Genomic DNA, 14,673 nt, shown 5'->3' with positions numbered 1-14,673 from the left:
GACTGCGCTTCAATCGGCAGCCGACCACGTCCGTATTCTCGAGAATCGAATCCAGAACCTAGAAAACCACATAGACGCTCTCGAAAATCGATGGCGTCGAAAAAATATTCGGTTGCTGAGCCTTCCCGAGCAGGAAGAGGGAGGCCAGCTTACAGCATTCTTAGAGCATTGGCTGCCAGAACTTTTAATTTTGCATGCTGGATCAGGCCAGGTAAGGGTAGAATGGGCCTACCGGGTCGCAGTACGTGGGCCCAGCTCAACCCAGCGCCACGCCCGGTCCTGGTCCAGCTGCAGAGCTATAGGGAGAGGCAGATGCTCATGGAAACCTCAAGAAATCTGGGAAAAGATCCCCAAGCTATGACCCACAAAGGATCCAGGATCATGTTGTTCCAGGACTTCTCCCCAGCTTTGGTCCGAAAGAGGAAGGCATTCGATGAGGCGAAGAAGCGTTTAAGTGACTTAAATATCCAATACTCCTTACGATATCCAGCGACGCTACGCCTTAGCCACGAAGGATCCATATATAACTTCGGATCACCTGAGAAGGCTAAGGAATTCTTGGACTCTATTAAATAAACTGTAAGAGATTGTGGACGTTGGTCTGCCTTTCCCATTATTTTGGTTTACATCCCTTCATCTTTTCTTATCTTTCCCCCTATGTGTGTATGTATATATATATATATATGTTGGGGCGTTTGGTTAATGTTGATGTGGAGAGGTGGTTACCTTAGAACATAGAACATAGAAAAATACAGCGCAGTAACAGGCCCTTCGGCCCTCAATGTTGCGCCGACCGAATCCTACCTAACCTACACTAGCCCAATAACTTCCAAATGCCTATCCAATGCCCGCTTAAATGACAATAAAGAGGGACAGTTCACCACTGCTACTGGCAGGGCATTCCATGAACTCACAACCCGCTGTGTAAAGAATCTACCCCTAACATCTGTCCTATACCTTCCACCCCTTAATTTAAAGCTGTGTCCCCTTGTAACAGCTGACTCCATTAGCGGTAAAAGGTTCTCAGTGTCTACCCTATCTAAACCCCTAATCATTTTGTACACCTCTATCAAATCTCCCCTAAACCTTCTTTTCTCCAATGAGAACAGCCCCAAGTGCCTCAGTCTTTCCTCATACGATCTTCATACCATGCCAGGCAACATCCTGGTAAACCTCCTCTGCACTCGTTCCAATGCCTCCACATCCTTCCTATAGTATGGCGACCAAAACTGCACACAATACTCCAGATGAGGCCGCACCAGAGTCTTATACAACTGCAACATGACCTCAGGACTCCGGAACTCAATTCCTCTGCCAATAAAGCCCAGTACACCATATGCCTTCCTCACAGCACTATTTACCTGGGTGGCAACTTTCAGAGATCTGTGTACATGGACACCAAGATCCCTCTGCTCATCCACACTACCAAGTAGCCTACCATTAGCCCAGTAATCCATCTTCTTGTTACTCCTACCAAAGTGAATGACTTCACACTTAGCTACATTGAATTCCATTTGCCACCTTTCTGCCCAGCTCTGCAACTTGTCTATATCCCGCTGTAACCTGCCACATCCTTCCTCACTATCCACAACTCCACCGAATTTTGTATCATCCGCAAACTTACTCACACAGCTTTCAAGCCCCTCCTCTAGATCATTTATAAATATAACAAAAAGCAATGGTCCCAAAACAGATCCTTGTGGTACTCCGCTAGTAACTGCACTCCAAGATGAACCTATACCATCAACTACTACCCTCTGTCTCCTTCCAGCCAGCCAAGTCCTAATCCAAACCTCTAATGCACCCTCAATGCCATACCTCAGTAGTTTTTGCATTAGCCTACCATGGGGTACCTTATCGAATGCCTTACTAAAATCCATATACACAACATCTACTGCTTTACCCTCGTCCACCTCCTTAGTCCCCTTTTCAAAGAACTCAATAAGGTTTGTGAGGCACGACCTGCCCTTCACAAAACCATGCTGACTATCCTTGATCACGTTATTCCTATCCAGATGTTCATAAATCTTATCCCTTACAATTCTCTCTAAGACTTTGCCCACCACAGAAGTCAGACTCACTGGCCTATAGTTACTCGGGCTATCCTTACTCCCCTTCTTGAACAAGGGGACCACATTCGCCATCCTCCAGTCTTCTGGTACTATTCCCGTTGACAATGACAGCATAAAAATCCAGGCCAATGGCTCTGCTATCTCCTCCCTAGCTTCCCAGAGGATCCTAGGATAAATGCCATCAGGCCCAGGAGACTTATCTATTTTCATCCTTTCCAGTATTCCCAAAACCTCCTCCCTACATACTTCAATGCCATCCATTCTAATCACTTGTGACTCAATATTCACACCAGCAACAGTGTCCTGTTCCTGAGTGAATACTGACGAAAAGTATTGATTTAGTGTCTCTCCAAACTCCTCCGCCTCCACGCACAACTTCCCACTACTATCCTTGACTGGACCGATACCTACCCTAGTCATTCTTTTATTCCTGACATACCTATAGAAAGCCTTTGGATTTTCCCTAATCCTACCAGCTAAGGACTTTTCATGTCCCCTTCTCGCTGCTCTTACCTCTCTCTTTAGATCCTACCTGGCTACCTTATAACTCTCAATCGCCCCAACTGAGCCTTCACTCCTCATCTTTACATATGCCGCCTTCTTCCCATTCACAAGGGATTCCAATTCCTTATTAAACCACGGCTCCCTCACAAGACCCTTAACTCCATGCCTGACTGGTACATACTTATCAAGGACACTCAGTAGCTGTTCCTTGAACAATCTCCACATATCATTAGTATTCTTGTCTTGAAGCCTGTTTTTCCAATCCACACATCCTAAGTCATGCCTCACCACATCATAATTTCCCTGCCCCCAGCTATAACTCTTGCCCTGCAGTGCACACTTATCCCTCTCCATCACTAAAGTAAAAGTCACCGAGTTGTAGTCACTGTCCCCGAAGTGCTCACCTACCTCCAAGTCTAACGCCTGGCCTGGTTCATTACCGAGAACCAAATCCAGTATAACCTCACCTCTTGTTGGCCTGTCTACATATTGTGTCAGGAAACCCTCCTGCACACATTGGACAAACACCAACCATCTAACGAACTCGAGCTATAGCTTTCCCAGTCAATATCTGGAAAGTTAAAGTCCCCCATAACAACCACCCTGCTACTTTCACTCTTCTCCTGAATCATCCTCGCAATACTATCCTCTACTTCTCTCAGACTATTAGAAGGCCTGTAGAAAACACCTAACAGGGTGAACTCACCTTTCCTATTTCTAACCTCAGCCCAAACTACCTCAGATGGCAAGTCTTCCTCCATCGTCCTTTCCACCGCTGTAATACTATCCTTGACAAGTAATGCCACACCTCCCGCTCTTTTACCCCCATGTCTGACCCTACTAAAACATTTAAACCCTGGAACCTGCAACAGCCATTCTTGCCCCTGTTGTACCCACGTCTCTGTAATGGCCACAACATCGAAGTCCCAGGTACCAACACACGCTGCAAGTTCACCTACCTTATTTCTTATACTTCTGGCATTGAAGTATGCACACTTCAAGCCACCCTTCTGTTTACAGGCACCCTCCTTCGAGATTGCTGCCTTGTTCATAACCTCCCTACACTCAAGGTCCTGTACCCTAAAGCTACAGTCCAAGATCCCATGCCCCGGCGGAGTTAGTTTAAACCCTCCCAAAGAGCACTAGCAAACCTCCCCCCAAGGATACTGGTGCCCCTCAGGTTCAGGTGTAGACCATCCTTTTTATAGAGGTCCCACCTTCCCCAGAAAGAACCCCAGTTGTCCAGAAACCGGAATCCCTCCCTCCTGCACCATCCCTGTAGCCACGCATTTAACAGCTCTCTCTTCCTATTCCTCGACTCTCTATCACGTGGCACGGGTAACAAACCAGAGACAACAACTCTGTTTGTTCTAACTCTGAGCTTCCAACCTAGCTCCTGAAAGCCTGCCTGACATCCTCACCCCTCTTCCTACCTATATCGTTGGTGCCAACGTGGACCACGATCTGGGGCTGCTCCCCCTCCCCCTTCAGGACCCGGAAAACACGATCAGAGACATCACGTACCCTTGCACCTGGAAGGCAACATACCAATCGTGAGTCTCTGTCGCCCCCACAAAACCGCCTATCTGTACCACTCACTATTGAGTCCCCAAGAACTATCGCTCTACCTTTCTCCACCCTTCCCTTCTGAGCAACGGGGCCAGGCTCCGTGCCAGAGGCCTGAACCTCGTTGCTTGCCCCTGGTAAGTCATCCCCCCCACAAGTATCCAAACAGTATACTTGTTCTTGAGGGGAATGACCGCAGGGGGTCCCTGCACTGGCTGCTTCCTCCCACTCCCCCTCACTGTCACCCATCTGTCTATGACTTTCGGAGTAACTTTCTATTTTACTTCTGTTTTTAGGAGCGGGGTTGTTTTGTGGTATTATATTTAAGTATTACGTGTTGAGATTGTAATCTTATAGTTATATATTTATATATGGTATTAATATTACCAAATATATTTAGATGTGGGTGTAGGTGGGGGTGGGCTGTTCACTGTTAACTCTAGCTTTATATTATATTTGAATTCTCCTCATTTTATTGAGGAACACCTGGGTCAAGGGTGGGGCACTGGTTGGAAGAGGGTGAGATGGATTGTGGGAGAGGAAGTGATGCTCCCTGGGAACAAGGGAGAAAATCTCCAATTCGGAACGTTTTATATCTTTTTTACTTAGAAAGAGTTTTTTTGTTATATTGTTTTGAGTGTATTAGAGAGTCTTTACTTTTGTAAATCTTGTATGCTCCATGCTCGGGATGTTCTAGATAGGGTTTCCCCTCCCGAGTGGTCTCGGATCTGTCCAGATGATTATGGCTGACCAGTCCGTTAACTGGTGCACCTGGAATGTCAGGGGGAGCAATTCGCCAGCTAAAAGGAAGAAAATATTATCAAATCTTAAGAAGGAGAGAGTTGATATAGCTCTCCTACAGGAGACACACCTGTCGGATAAAGAACATTTAAAATTACGACAGGGCGGATTTGATCAGGCCTTTTTTTCCTCTTTTAATTCAAAAAGCAGGTGAGTCATTATCCTTGTCCTGAAGAACTTCCCTTTTAAAATTCTAAATCAGATAAAAGACGAATCTGGACGATATATTTTGATTAAAGCCCTCATAAATGGAGAGGAATATGGGATCTTAAATGTGTACTGCCCCCCTGGCACACCCCTTTAAATTCATAACGGAAGCTTTTTCAAAACTGATGGCCTTTGGTGCCCGTCATACAATTATAGGGGGAGACTTTAATTGTATTATGGATCCGGAAATAGACAGGATTCCCAAGAGTGCCGCTGGAGTATCTCCCAGATCTAGACAACTGGCGGACCTGCATAAAGAATTAGGATTGGTAGATGTATGGAGATGTCTCCATCCACAGGGTAGAGATTTTTCTTTCTACTCTAATCCACATAAATGTCACACAAGAATTGATATGTTTTTTGCCCCATCGATTTTTCTAAATTCTATATCAACCTGTAAAATAGGTATTATAGCAATCTCCGACCATGCTGCTGTATATATGGAAACTAAGGTAAAGAACAATGAGACATCCGCTCGGCATTGGCTTATGGACCCCTTCCTGACAAAAGATAGCAAATTTTTAAAGTACTTCTCCCAAGAACTTAAAACTTTTTTAGAAATTAATACAGGTACGGCTAGCAATCCGTCAATGATGTGGGAGACCATCAAAGCTTATGCACGAGGTTTGATCATCTCCTATTCAGCGACCCAGAGGAAAATGAAGGGAGAACAACAGCGTCTGCTCGAATCTCGCCTAAAAGCAGCCGAAACAGCATACGCTGATAGACCTTCTATCACAAAATTGCAGAGGATTACTGCTCTTCGGACAGCTTTAAATACCGCGCTTACTCAAACAGCTAAAAGGGAAATATTATTTGCGAAACAAAGATTATATGAATATGGCGACAAACCGGGTAGATACCTAGCATTTCTTGCAAAGGAAAAGAAAGCCCCTCAAACTATTCCGACCATCAAGGAAAGTACAGGTACCCTGACTCATGATCATAAAAAGATCAATGAAACCTTTAAAGAATTTTATTCTGAACTATATAGATCGCAGGATTGTGAAGATAGGATTAGGAGGATGCAGTCATTTTTTAAAAATTTGACCTTCCCGGGCCTGACTCCGGAACAGGTGTCGGCCCTAAATACCCCTTTAACAGTCCAAGAAATACTTGAGGCAATTAGGCAACTTCACAGCGGAAAAGCACCGGGCCCGGATGGTTTTCAAGCTGAATTCTATAAAGAATTTACAGGAATATTGGCTGACCCACTTATGGATATGTATAATTTTGTGCATAGTCAGGTCTGTCTCCCGCCATCACTGAAAGAAGCAAATATTTCTCTTATCCTCAAAAAAGGAAAAAGACCCAGAAGACTGTGCATCTTACAGACCAATATCCTTAATAAATGTAGACTTTAAAATTCTCTCAAAAATGTTAGCACTAAGACTAGAAAGGGTACTGCCATATATCATAAAGGAGGACCAGACGGGATTTATTAAGGGCCACAGATCATCCAATAATATCAGAAGGGTCTTGAATATGATCCAAGCCTGTCATCAGAGAAAGATACCAGGAGCAGTAATTTCATTGGATGCGGAAAAGGCATTCGATAGGGTTGAATGGTCATATTTATTTTACACATTGGAAAGGTTTGGCGTGTGGACTTGTCAGAAAATTCGTAGATACTGGACGAAAGTAGCAAATACCCTGACAGAAACTTTAGGAACGGAAATTAGGGTGGACCCAGCATCTCTCCTTTTGGGCTTTTCGAACCTCTCATCTCTGGATATGCACGGGAAGAGACTATTTTCTATTCTCTCTTTCTGTGCAAGGAAAAATATTTTGGTGAACTGGGTGGCTGAGGGCCCCCCTGGACTTTCAAATTGGCACAGATTAATTATGGAATATATCCCCCTTGACTTCCTCACAAATATGGTGCACCGAAAGACTGAATTATTTTATAAAATATGGCAGCATTTTTGAATTATATAAATGCAGATATTTCGGCCATCCTAACAAGGGCTTTTATTTAGTCAAGGTTTCAGACCTGGCTGCTCCGGGGCCCCTTGGGAGAGGAATCCTGCGTGAATACGGGTTTTATTATATTTGATGTTTATACATTCCGAGCATGTAAGAGACTTAGGTATACACTCTGGTTAGTTATTAGTTAGATTAGTAGAAAGTTGAGGTTTTTTTTCCTTCTTCGCTTCTTTTTTTTTCTTTTTGTTTTCTTTCTTTCTCTGTTCTTTGTTAAATTATGACTATTGTATATATGATTTAATTGTACATCAATGTTTGTATTTGAGAGTTTTGTTTATTTTTGTAAATTTGCAAAAATGTTAAATTTCAACAGAAATATCTATAAAAAAAAACTTCCACCAACTGCCAGAGCATTAGTCTGGTCTGGATTAGTAATCCAGTGACATTTCCACAACAGCACCATCTCCACATGGGCACCTATCAGAAAGCACACTGAGCAGGTTATTTTTGTGCTGCTTCGCAGCTCTGTCAAAAAGAACTCTCACCAATTTGACTGTCGTGATGGCACTGAAGGGGTGATAAATGGTCAGATTGTAGTTATTCACCTTTAGGGGATTGGACATCTTTGAGTAATTTTCCACATTGTCAGGGAGATGTCAGAGTTGGAGCTGGAATGAAACAGCTTCCTCAGGGACATGCCTTTTGTGCAGTACAAGTCTTCAGTCCTATTGCAGGACTGGTATCAGGGCTCATTGCCTTTGCCGTTTCTATTGTGTTCAGCTATTTCTTCATGTCAAGTGCAGTGAATCGAATTGATTGAAAACTGGCATCTGTGATTCTGTGGTATCATGATGAGGATGAGGTGTTCCATCGACTCAACAATATTTCATCTGTAATGCCATCTTCTGAGTTCAAAGTGAATGCGTTTCCCTTCGTTTTTCTCCCTGACCATGATTAAGATGTCTGTAGTGTCATTGACGCCAGTCCTATGCAGTTTCAGAATCAAGGACCTTGTCACCAAGCATTATCGTTCAGTCCCCAGTTTACGGTGCTTCAGGTTGGATGGGATGTTTGAGCATCTTTGACATACTTCTTTGGAAATTGTTCAAAAACAGAAATTGTTGAAGAAACTTCAGACGATGTTGCAGCATCTTCTGACGTGAATGCAGAGTAAAACTTTCAGGTCCAGTGACCCTCTACAAAGCTCCTAGTTTCTCCAGCAATTTTTCTATTTTTATTTGCCGCATCCATAGTTATTTGTTCTGTTCCTATTCATTTCTGGAGAAACTCAGCAGGTCTGTCTGCATCTGCAGAGACAGATAAACAGAGTTAGCGTTTCAAGCCCCCGTGTGGCACTTCTTCAGAACTGAAAAGGATCGGAAACTGGGATTTTTGATCCCTTGTCAGAGGAGGGGGATGGGTGACAAGGGAAAGAGGGTGTGGCAAAGAGAAGCGGGTTTTTAGCACTGGTGAACGAGAAAATGATATAAAATGGGTGTAAATTAAGACGTGGCTGGGGGAAAGGGATTATCTCTATTGAGTACAAGGTAAAGACGATACAATCACACAAGGTCATAGGGAGGCCAGGAGGGAGAATGTTGACTATGTGGCATTATACAGATCTGGCCTTAACTACGTTTTCACTGTCGAGATCATCACCACTTTTAGACAAAGGAATTCAGGTGTTTGACTTCTTATTGGCACTAGTAAACGTTTCTTGCTGTCTTGGTATTGTAATATGGAGAAAAATAAATAACAGTATGAAGTTTGGGCTGAGTATTGCTTTACTGTCATGTTTAATATAGTTTCAAATTTGCAGTGCGTATCCTTAAGTGCTTGTTCTTGAATTTAGTATCAGATGGGGTGTAGAAGGTTGAGGGGTGACATTATAGAAGATTATAAAATCATGAGTGGCATGGATAGGGTGAATAGCCAAGGCCTTTTCCACGGGATGGTGGAGTTCAAACATAGTGGGAAGTTTTAAGGTTAAAGAGGGAATATTTAAAAGGAACGAAGGAGCAACAATTTTACACAGAGGGTGGTTTGGGTATGGAATGAGCTGCCAGAGGAAGAGTGGTAGATACGTGTACAGCTACAACATTTGAAACTCATTTGGACAAACATATGAATGGGAAACATTTCGAGGCATATGGATCAAATGAAAGCAGACAGGACGAGCTTAATTTGGAAAACCTGGCCAGCACGGACATTTAGAAAAGCTTCACGCAGAGTCAGTGTGGTTTTCTGAAAGGGAAATTATATTTTGCCCTGTAAAATCATGCAAAGTATTTCTGGTGATACCTGAGAATGTAACAAGCGGACTTGATAAAGGGGATCTGGTAGACACCAGGCTTTCCAGATATTTTCCACAAGGTATTAAAATAAAAGTTCTTACATAAGACAGAAGTTCGTAGGATGACGGATAATGTAGTAACGGGGGATGATGATTGGTTAACACATAGAAAACGGGGAGTCAGGATTAATGGATCTTCATGATCAAGGTATATCTGCTGAGTACACAAATATCAGTCCAGTGACATCAGTCATTCACAATCTATACTGATAGCCTCATGGCGGGAGCTGAGTGTAATACACATCCGAGGTTGTGAATGACTCTGGGAATCAGAAGGCAGACTGTTATTTAATGAAGAGGACTTCCAGAAAAGGAGCAGTAAAAAGGAATTGGAGTGTTCCTGTGTATGAAACATAAAGCCAGCATGCTGACGCAGCAAGTAACTAGGTTGGTTCATTAGACGGCTTCCTGGGCTGAAAGGAATGAGTTATTGAGAATCTCTAAGATCGTAAGACAATTATTCATTGGGGTTTAAATGGATGAGGAGTGATACTGCTGAAAAATACAAGACACAGAAGGGGCTTGAGAAGGTCGATATTCACAGTTGTTTCCACTCCTGGGTGGAGTCTCAAACTTGAGGATATAGATACCGAATATGGAACATCGATTTCAATCTGAGACACAGAGTGATGCCTTCTCTCGGAAGGTAGTGATTGTCTGGAATTCCCTAACCCAGAGAGGTATGGTGGGATACACGGAGTCGGCAAGAAAGTGGAGTTGAACCCTGGAGTAGATTAGCCATGTTCTTACTAAATGACAGGGCTAGCTTGAGGTGCGGAATGACCTACTCCTGTTCCTATTTATTCATTTCACATGTTTTGCTTTTGGAAGGTAACTGATTATTTTTCTGGAAATTGTGTTGCACAATGCTGCATTCAGGGAGAACAGAGGATTTGTTTGAGTTAATCCTGGGTGATGTATGGGGGCTGTATTCCCAGCGTATCTGGGTCTGCAACATGACACATATCTGGAGCAGAAGTTACAGAGAGGGGAAGCCTGGGAACAGGGATTGGGGCTTCACTTCCTGACCCAGCCAGGATTTTTCAAATACATTTCCCAAACTACACCAAACCATCAGAGTTGCCTGGATTTAGCAGGTCGGAAGGGCTCAATGGAACATCAGAACACAGGGCTGAGGAACACAAAAGGGCCATTCGGCCATTTGACACTCCTCCACCAGTAAATGAGGTCATGGCTCATCTCATTGTGGTCCCAGCTGCATTTTTCTCTCCTTGCACCATTATCCCTGATTCACCTGTCATGCAAAATCAGATGAAGTCAGCCTCAATATAATATAAAGATTCAGCCATCCCTAACTTCTGGGAAAGAGAATTCGCACTTGAATGAATTCCCACTTAGGGAATTTCTCCTAATACCTATGACTGAGGATGGGAGGTGTCACTGTTTCCTTTTCTAGTCCAACTCCTCTACTGCTCGCAGCAAATTTCAAATGCTACCACTTTGGTGATATGGCCGATGATAAAGGTCTCAGACTGGATCAAGTTCAGTGATAGGAACAAGTCAGGCAGATTTCTATAGTCAGCCACATGTAACTAATAGAACTAACGGATGTGCATGGTGAATCTGTGATTAGCACTGCTACCTCCCATCACCAAGGAGCTGGGTTCAATTCCCACCTCGGGCGACGCTGTGTGGAGTTTGGGCATTCAATATGCAGATATCTGTGTAGGTTTCCTCACAATGCTCCAAGTTCCTCCCACAGTCCAAAGATATGCATCTTAGAGTGGATTGGCCATGCTAAAAAATTGCCCATGGTGCCCAGGGATGTGTAGGTTAGATAGGTTAGTTATGGGAATGCAGGGTTACATGGATAGGGAAAGGGAGGCAGGTCCGGGGGGATGCTGTTCGGAGGGTCAGCGTGGACTTGATGGAATGGATATCCTGCTTCCACACTGCAGAGATTCTATAAAAATTACAAGAAATTTGAACAGTACTCAGTGCGTATCTATCTGATCTACTCTCCTCTAGGTCTTGTATGTTTCAATAAAATCACCTCTCAAGCCTTGAATAACCTGTTATAAACTCCATAATATAAGGCCCTCATCCCTGGAATACTTGAAGTGAAACATCTCCGAACTGCTTCCAATATAATTATATCCTTTCTCAGATAAGGAGACAAAGAAAAACTAATCGCAAACTCAGTTCTTGAGGTTTAGTTTTGTTTCCTCAGCATTATAAGTCTTTGTAACTCTCTTCCCCACAGAGCATTGGAGGCAGAGATATTGAATATTTTTGAGGCACAGAAGTTTCATAAATAACAACGCAGTCGAAGATTATCGGGGATTGGCAGGAAGGTGCTGTGTGGGGCAAAATGTAGACAATGGTACCAAATAACACAGCTCCATAACATCCATCAATATAATGCAAAACAAAATGATAACATGATAAAATGTTAAGGGGGAATCCAAGATGGCCACAATCTAGAAGGTCTGTTTTACTGGCCTCTGCATCATAACACGTGCAAAGTGGTGCCCTCACCCACTCCATTCCAGTCATTCACTTAAAATTCAACACTAAAAGAGCGATAGAATCTTTACTAATCCCGTTTTATCAAGTGGAAATGACAAAACACAGGAAAGGATCGAGTAAGTCCCAACACACCGTGCACCCGTCAGAAGCATCAAGCATACGTGAGGCCGCTGCTGCAAACAACTCTGCTCGTTCCATGGACACAGTTACTCACCAGGCCTTGGTCACTGAGTTCACCAAGTTAAGTGAAATGATTGAAGGCATGATTGAAGAAAAGTTCAACAGTAGGCTAGAGCCGTTTTCAACCGTGCTCCAAAAACATGACTTGAAAGCCTTGGAAATAGAACGGATGAAAGTTTGTGCGAAGATTTGTAGCTCGGGTGCTCGTTGTTGTGGTTCTGTTCGCCGAGCTGGAAGTTTTTGTTGCAAACGTTGCGTCCCCTGGCTAGGAGACATCATCAGTGCTCTGGAGCCTCCTGTGAAGCGCTTCTTTGATGTTTCTTCTGGTATTTATGGTGGGCTGCCCTTGCCGCTTCCGGGTGTCAGTTTCAGCTGTCCGCTGTAGTGGTTGGTATATTGGGTCCAGGACGATGTGTTTATTGATGGAGTTTGTGGATGAATGCCATGCCTCTAGGAATTCCCTGGCTGATTTCTGTCTGGCTTGCCCTATGATAGTAGTGTTTTCCCAGTCGAATTCATGTTCATGAACAAAATTAATGTAGTTTACAAAATACCATGCAAGGACTTCACAAAGCACTATATAGGACAAACAGGAAGACAGCTAACAATCCGCATACATGAATATCAGCTAGCCACAAAACGACACGACCAGCTATCCCTAGTAGCCACACACTCAGACAACAAGCAACATGAATTCGACTGGGAAAACACTACTACCATAAGGCAAGCCAGACAGAGAACAGCCAGGGAATTCCTAGAGGCATGGCATTCATCCACAAACTCCATCAACAAACACATCGACCTGGACCCAATATACCAACCACTACAGCAGACAGCTGAAACTGACACCCGGAAGCGGCAAGGGCAGACCACTATAAATACCGGAAGAAACATCAAAGAAGCGCTTCACAGGAGGCTCCAGAGCACTGATGATGTCTCCTAGCCAGGGGACGAAACGTTTGCAACAAAAACTTCCAGCTCGGCGAACAACAACAGAACAGATGAGTTTGAGTGCTGATCTGCAGTGGCAGAGACTACAACTGATATCTCCAAGGAGCGGATGCTCGACCTTGAAAAACAGGTCTGCACCTTAACTGAACAAGATCACGACCTTGAGAACAGGGGTAGGATGAAGAATGTTCACGTCGTTGGTCTGCTGGACCAGACGGCCGGTGGTTAGCCAGTGAGTATTTTTGAGAACTGGCTGCCGCGATTCCTTCACTTTGAAGCTGAAGAGGGACGGGTGAAGAGTGAGACAGTTCATCGGGTTATGGCGCGGAGGTCAGACTCAGACCAACGCCTTCGCCCTGGCCTTGAGCGATTACATAGTTATGGGGACAAACAAAGACTGATGGAAACTTCCAGAACCCAGGGGAAAGATCGATGGCTTTAATTCACGAGAGCTCCAGGATTATGATCTTTCAGGACATTTCAGCAGCGGCGATTCAAGAAAGAAAATATTTGTATGATATCAAGAGAAGGGTAAGGGAAATCGGGATTCAGTATTTCTTATGGTTCCCAGCGGTGCTCTGTGTTGCTTGGATGGATCCATGAACCCGTCTGACTCTCCAGAGAAAGCGAATACTTTGTGGATATTTTAAAGTAAGCTGGATGTTTAGACAATCATGTTTCTCTCTTAAAGAAATTTTGTTGGATTTTTCTGGTAGTAACCAGTGCTAAGTTATAGTCGGGGATGTGTAGAGTACTCAATTTTATTTTCTTCATTCATATTCTTACTCATTTTCTCTTTCTTTGCTAAGTGCCCAGCGGCAGTTCAAGCCGAATTTTTGTTGTTAATTGCCCTGGATGCCATACTGGTAACGGGCAGAAGATAAAGTTTTGTGATATGTAAGTGTCCCCGGTGGGCAGGGCTGGTTTGGCGGTAAATTACCCTATCAAGTGTCATTGGCACTTTGGTCTTTGTTTCGTTCTTCGGTTTTTTTGGAATGTTTTGTGAGCTGGTTATGTGTAGTAGTTTTAGTTTGTACAGTTTTTAGGCTCTATGAGTCTTTTTTCATGAATGGTCAGCGATGTTTAATTCGATGTGAAACTCAAGAGTTGAAATGTTGCTACAATGTGTTATAGATAATGATGTGCTTAAATGTTGTACCTGGAACATTAAGGCCATCTGCCAGTCAAGAGGAAAAATATACTTTCTAGTCTTCAAAAGGAGAGGGTGAATGTTGTCCTTTTGCAGAAGATGCACCTTGATGACAAGGAACATTTGACGTTACAGCAGGGCGGGTTTTATCGGGTTTATTTCTCGTATTTTAATATTAGGAGCAGGGGAGGAGCCATACTGGACAGGAAAAATCTTCCATTTAAGTTATTAGATTGTATGAGACACTCACGGGTGGATCATAATCCCTAAAGCCTTGTGCTATGGAAAATAATACAGTATTTTGAATGTTTATTGCCCCCCAGCGCACCCTCTTAAAATCCCGGTAATTGCATTTGCCAAAATAAGTTATCTTGCAACGTGGTACATTATTGTAGAAGGAGATTTCAACTGTCTTATGGACCTCATGATGGGCAGAATGTTTAAACGGCCCCCAATACCCCCGTTATAATGTA

This window comes from Hemiscyllium ocellatum, chromosome 46 (assembly GCF_020745735.1).
Source record: "Hemiscyllium ocellatum isolate sHemOce1 chromosome 46, sHemOce1.pat.X.cur, whole genome shotgun sequence".
In the NCBI taxonomy this organism is placed as follows: domain Eukaryota; kingdom Metazoa; phylum Chordata; class Chondrichthyes; order Orectolobiformes; family Hemiscylliidae; genus Hemiscyllium; species Hemiscyllium ocellatum.
Note: the sequence above shows the minus strand (reverse complement) of the source record.